At 36.3% G+C, this 7,120-nt stretch overlaps 1 long non-coding RNA gene across 1 annotated transcript; it reads right to left on the reverse strand.

Annotated features, from left to right (window-relative positions):
- Positions 1-478: 478 nt before the first annotated feature.
- LOC146885665 (uncharacterized) lies at positions 479-6,120 on the reverse strand. Its single transcript, XR_014995685.1, has 2 exons — positions 3,063-6,120; positions 479-1,150 (listed from the first exon to the last, which is right to left on the reverse strand). It is a non-coding gene; the product is annotated as an uncharacterized LOC146885665 (long non-coding RNA).
- Between the last annotated feature and the right edge of the window lie 1,000 nt (positions 6,121-7,120).

Genomic DNA, 7,120 nt, shown 5'->3' on the forward strand with positions numbered 1-7,120 from the left:
AGTATTGGCCAAAACGTTTTTTGTGAATTGTTGAACAAGTTTTATATATATATATATAATATGAACTATTTAAATTTTAAACGGTGAAAACGGTAAAAAAAATGAAAAAGGCTTGACCGAAAGATGAAATTTTTCAAATTTAAGAACATCGATACCCTTTGAGTAACGACAAAAGTGATTCTGTTGCAATTTTGAACAAATTTCATATATAAATTATGGGTTATTTAAATTGTAAACGTGAAAAGGGTAAAAAAATTGAAAGAAGCTTTACCAAAATATGAAAATTTTCAAATTTTAAAACACTAATGATGGACGCGCGAAGCCACAAGTCTTGTCGGAATCACAATGCATGGCCATGAAACATGGATTTGTTCGGTGGAAATCCACAAAATAGGCAGCGGAAGGCGATTATGGTGTTCATAATCTCACCGGTAAGGTCACTCTAGGGTTTACTCTCGGTGAGGGTGAGCTAAGACGAGAAAGGGGATTAAAATCTCACTCTCATTCATCAAAGCTAATATGTTACAGAGATGGATCGGCCTTTATATACGAAGGCAACCATTAACAGAAAATAATGAAAAAGAAAGGAAAGCCGTCATCTAACTAGAATCCTAACGGCAAAGATGAAGGCGTGAAGTAGAAGCCCTAGCTACAAGGGTTAAACGCGTGAAGGTGGATGGAACAGAACCCTAGCTCAAGATTGAGGTTTCACGTGAGGGTTGTTACTGAAACCCTAGCAAAGAAGAAGGTAATCGTGACCCTAGCAGAGTTTGGGTGCTCAGCACAAATGATTCTGCTCTGTCCGTGCTGAATTGGGAATTTGGGCTGCAATTTGGTTTCAGCCCAAATAGAAGATGTTGTTAAGTGTGTGGCCGCATGGCTTTCTTCATTTCACGCTATGTGAATAAATTGGGTGACAGATTGAATTGGAGGGAGCCTTTGTGTCGTACGTTGGTGTACGGGGTTTGGGCTGCTCGAGGCCCATTCATCAGAGATGCAGAAATTGGGCGTGAAGGAGAAGTTGGGCCGCAAGGGCAGCCATGATCTTGGCCCACATGATGATACACATTGATGGGAAGCATTGGTGTGTTGAATTGGGCCGCAGGCCCAATACCAAATACTTTAATAATTGGCATCTTGGAAAAGTGAGCTGCATTTAGCAAAACAGACCCAATTAGAACAAGTTTTATTTAAAAAACTAAAACAAATTAAAAGAAATTAAAAAAAATGAATAGGCCTAGGCGTTGGCCCAATGCTATGAAAAGCCTCTTAGGGTGATATTCATCATCCCCTCCCTCTTGAAAAGGATCTGTCCTCAGATCAAGAGGTTTCTTTAAGGCCCCACAGCCACTAAAGATGAATTCCTCCAGGATCAAAAATATGTATGCAGTAATCATCAAACAATTTTCCTGTTACATTCCAAGATGGAAGTAGAAGATACTTGTAAGGAATATATGAAAAAGGGCTTTTAATTTTGGAAGGATTTGGTACATAGCCTACTTCACAAAAATATTTTTTTTCCCTTTGACTTAATTGTAACCTAAAAGGTAACTCTAAGTCAATGGTTGATTTTTGCAAATCTTTTGAAGAGTATGGAATGTTTGGTGAAGGAGGAAAAGCAGTATTCGGGAGAACTAAGGCAAAAGCTTGAATGACAAATAAGGAAGAGTTGAAAGATGGAGTTACTCCCTTGAAGTTGCAAGGAATTGTGAGATGTTGTATCTCTACTTCTCTAAGCATGATTTCTTTTCTTTCTTTTTTTTCAATCTCTTCCTCTTTTGTTTTAAACTCTTTCTCTTGTCTTACTCTCTCTTTTGCTTCAAATTCTTTTCTCTCTTTTTCCTCCTTCTCTTTTCTCAGTTGTTCCTCTTCTTCTCTCAATTCTTGCCCAAATTTCTCTCTTTCTTTTTGTTCTCTTCTATGAATTCTTATTCTTTCTTTTTCTTCTAACTCCCTCATCTCTCTTAGAACTATGGTGAGTTTTTCTTCCTTCATCCTTGCTATCTCAATCTTCTTTTTCTCTATCTCATGATCAAAATCAAAGGAAGGTGGTATGAATGTTCTTCTCATGCATGCTCTCAACTCACTCCAATTGTTAATGGAAGATTTTCTTCCTTTTTCCACTCTAGACTGCCTAAAATCCCACCACTCTTTTGCATGTCCTACAAAACTAGAAATGCACAAAGTAAGAAAATAGTATTTACTATGTCTAAGATGGAATGAATGCACCAAATCATCTATTTCCCTTTCCCAAGATATGTATGATAATGCATTGATGTCCTCACCAAAGAAAGGGAATGTACTCTCATGTGTATGATGCATTTTATCCTCACAATGACTACCTAAATGCAATTCATGGTACGAATGAAAACTCATTTTTTTGCCAAAAACACTTATCAAACAATTTTTCACAAAGAAACTTTAGAAATTTATAAAGAGAATATAAAGGAAAAGATCTCTAGAAATGTTCCCAGGAAAGGGAGGTGAGTCTCATGGACAGGCTTAGAAACCAAGCCTTTCCTAGCCAGAAATCTCTAAATTTCTTTCACAAAAATTCTCAATAAAATTTCTCAGCAAAACAAATCTTGATTGTGAAAAACAACTTTCAAAGTGTTTGAAATCCTATGACCAAAGAAAGGTCAACTAAGTGTCGAAAGATTTGCACCTTGATATCACAGAGACGTAAAACATAATTTTCATCATGCATATCACACATAACCTGGACATGGAAAACATAAAGAACAAGAAAACATAAAAGCAAGAAAACATAAACTAGACGAAAAGTTTTCCTAAGTGAAGAATCAAGTGGCACTTGGAACCCCTTGATAACATCACACTACACGTTAAGAAGCTATTACAGACCAAGCTAAGGTTAGGATTGCTCTAAAGCATTTTCCCCACCTAAGCCAAATGAAACAGAAACTGAAATTAAGAAATAAAGAAAAAAAAAATTACACCACAAAATTCTGTGATATCAAAACAAACAGAAATGACAAAAGAAAAGAAGGTTGCAGTTTGCTCTTAAACTCTCGGCCAATGTTGGAATTGTTCCCAGCTCACACCTTGGAATCCCCTCGTGGATGCACTCTTTCTAACATCAATGTGGGGTCTCAAGTCCCAGCTCACTCCTTCCTCTAGGCAGTGTAACTCCCATAGCAGATGAATTCACAACAACTCCACATTTCCCAGATCAAACCTCACCTACAAGGGCTGCCAAACAAAATGAGTGTACAGAGCAACGAGAACCAGAAAAAAATATTCAAGTTCTGCCACTTAAGAAGAGCAATTCAGGAAATCAATAAAAGTTAAAAGTTTAAACTGGACTACATCAAGTGATGGATTATATAGATAAACTCAAAGAATAGCCAATAAAGACAAGCAAGAAACAAGCTAAGAAATAAAGGTGGCACACAAAAGGATCCTAAAGAATGTGTCTAGAATAAGATGAATAAAACCAAAATCAAGAAGACACAAAACAAATTGAATCAAGAGCATATGCAAGTTGAAAAGTAAGAGGACAGTAGCAAATCTGTGACTGTAGTCCACTCTATTTTACTCAAATCAGTGAATCAAACATTCACTTTGCAGACCAAGAGTACTTTTCATGGATTTCTCAGTATATTTCTTTTTTTTTTACTGGACTATTTTTTTTTTTAAACTCACAAAGAGCATCTACAACAGCTCACAACAGTTTCAACAAGCTACTTCCAATTTAGTACTCAAACGCATATGGCAGAATTCAAGTGATTCAACTCAAAAACAATGATGACAAGCACACTAAACAATAATGACTTCACAAGAAACTCTCGGACAGTGCAAACAATTAGCAATATGCAGCAGATTTAAAGTAAGCATCAACACAGATCACAAAAGTTGCAGCAGTTTAACTCATTTGATACTCTCAAAAACTGAACATGTGTGAACAAAGAAGCCAGCAGCAGACAATCAAAGCAAGAGCACCAGAAATTGTGGAGACAAATAGTAAGTCAGGCCATAACAAAGGCACTCAAGAGTAAATGAAAGCATGATACCACTATTGCATTGAATTGGACCAGACAAAAACAGAAAACTGAGAGAGATTTAATGTCAATAATCTGATAAAATAGAAGCTGCGAGGTAAAGCGAGCCAAATTACTGCACTCAACAACAAAAGCCAAATATGATGCAGCAAGACTAATGTGCTATAGCAAAGCTGCAAATATAGAATATAGCACAAGAACAAACAAGAAACTAAACAACACCAGAAATAGTTTTCAAAATCAAATCAGCCAACACAGATGTGGTACCATGATACAATATACTTAGAGCACATACACAAAATCCAGTGCAGAAAAGAATGACCGGTCCAAGCAACAACTGGAATCAAGTGTAAAGGCACCATATTAGAGAATAATCACAGAAAACAGAAATGGTATTGTAGCTTTCAAAGAAAAAAAATACTCATGCAGTTTTTTTTAACTCAGCTTCAAAGATCAACCTGAATTGACTGCAAAAATATGGATATGGTTTGAATTCAAAGCACAATGACCCAACAATGGAATAGAACTGCAACATGCGAATTCAGCACATGGATCCAATCTGATATACTCCACAGCCAGAATTGAATACAGGCAAAAAAAAAATTGAACCAATTATTGAAACTCAAATTTGCAGAACAACTATAAAACAATTGACACTGAAAGAACGAAAGACTAGCAATGCCTATGCACTAATTAATCAATACTGAATGTCCATTTGAACAATCTGAACAAAGTCAGATATAGGATTAGTTTAGTGGAGCACTACAGTTTTGTCAGCACAATCCTAGGCCAGAAATGGAATTACAAAAAGAACACAAGAACCAAACAGAGTTGGAATTCAATTGGACAAACAATGCAACAACTCAACACGACTTAAACATGAAACAGTGAAAATATGCACTGAAGATAGTTGCTAAAGATCTAAGAGCAAATCTCGAACATACAAAACAGGCACATGAACCTAATTACGCGAATTAAAATATAACATGGACTGAATCAGATGCTTAAACGTTGAACAAAACACAAATCAGGTACACAACTGCTATGGAATCAGTGACATATAAAAGAACTAAACAATTCCTAAGACAAAACACAGATTATAAAATTGTAAAGCTAGTTAATCAAAACTGAAATTAAAATCTAAGTGACATGCATTAAGCGGCAGATTAGAAGCCTATGACATGTTTTGGCATCAGGATTGATTCAGAAAAATCGGAACAATCAAATTTGAATCAATTTCAACATGAAAAACCACTACACAGATTCAGAATAGAAAACAGACGCAATCAAAATGTGAACAAGACGAAATCAAACGGCTAAGAAGAAATATGAACGGATATACTCATCTTTGAAGACCTCCTCGCTCCAAGCTCGAAACCGGAGCTCTGATTACCACATGATGGACGCGCGAAGCCACAAGTCTTGTCGGAATCACGATGCAAGGCCATGAAACATGGATTTGTTCGGTGGAAATCCACCGAACAGGCAACGGAAGGCGATTATGGTGTTCAGAATCTCACCGGTAAGGTCACTCTAGGGTTTACTCTCGGTGAGGGTGAGCTAAGACGAAAGGGGATTAAAATCTCACTCTCATTCATCAAAGCTAATCTGTTACAGAGATGGATCGACCTTTATATACGAAGGCAACCATTAACAGAAAATAATGAAAAAGAAAGGAAAGCCGTCATCTAACAAGAATCCTAACGGCAAAGATGAAGGCATGAAGTAGAAGCCCTAGCTACAAGGGTTAAACGCGTGAAGGTGGATGGAACAGAACCCTAGCTCAAGATTGAGGTTTCACGTGAGGGTTGTTACTGAAACCCTAGCAAAGAAGAAGGTAATCGTGACCCTAGCAGAGTTTGGGTGCTCAGCACAAATGATTCTGCTCTGTCCGTGCTGAATTGGGAATTTGGGCTGCAATTTGGTTTCAGCCCAAACAGAAGATGTTGTTAAGTGTGTGGCCGCATGGCTTTCTTCATTTCACGCTATGTGAATAAATTGGGTGACAGATTGAATTGGAGGGAGCCTTTGTGTCGTACGTTGGTGTGCGGGGTTTGGGCTGCTCGAGGCCCATTCATCAGAGATGCAGAAATTGGGCGTGAAGGAGAACTTGGGCCGCAAGTGCAGCCATGATCTTGGCCCACATGATGATGCACATTGATGGGAAGCATTGGTGTGTTGAATTGGGCCGCAGGCCCAATACCAAATACTTTAATAATTGGCATCTTGGAAAAGTGAGCTGCATTTAGCAAAACAGACCCAATTAGAACAAGTTTTATTTAAAAAATTAAAAAAAATTAAAAGAAATTAAAAAAAATGAATAGGCCTAGGCGTTGGCCCAATGCTATGAAAAGCCTCTTAGGGTGATATTCATCAACCAATCCCCTCTGAGTATTGCCCAACATGTTTGTTATGAAATGTTGACCAATTTTTATATATAACATATGAGTCTTTTAAATTGTAAACGGTTAAAAGGGTCAAAAAAAACTAAAAAAGTGATATCAAAAGATGAAAATTTTCAAATTTAAAAACACCAGTTCCCTTTGAGTAACGGCCAAAGCGATTCCGTTGCAATTTGGAAAATATTTCATATATGAAATATGAGTTATTTAAATTGTAAACAGTAAAAGGGTAAAAGAAATGAAAAAAACTTTTCCAAACGATGAAATTTTTCAAATTTGTAAAGACCAATCTCCTTGGAGTATTGCCCAACGTGTTTCTTATGAGATGTTGAACAATTTTTATATAGAACGTGAGTAGTTTAAATTGTAAACGGCGAAAAGGCTAAAACAAATTAAAAAAGTGTTACCAAAAGATGAAAATTTTCAAATTGTAATACACCAATTCCTTTTAAGTATTGGCCAAAATGTTTTATGTGAAATGTTGAACACTTTTTATATATAACATGTGAGTCTTTTAAAAATATAAAATTTTTTAAATTTGAAAACACCAATCTTCTCGGACTATTGCCCAACGTGTTTCTTATGAGGTGTTGACCAATTTTTATATATAACATATGAGTCTTTTAAATTGCAAACGGTTAAAAGGGTCAAAAAACTAAAAAAATGTTACCAAAAGATGAAAATTTTCAATTTTAAAAA

The sequence above is a fragment of the Vigna unguiculata genome, chromosome 6, assembly GCF_037176805.1.
Source record: "Vigna unguiculata cultivar grain cowpea cultivar isolate G323 ecotype 2 chromosome 6, ASM3717680v1, whole genome shotgun sequence".
Taxonomy (NCBI): domain Eukaryota; kingdom Viridiplantae; phylum Streptophyta; class Magnoliopsida; order Fabales; family Fabaceae; genus Vigna; species Vigna unguiculata.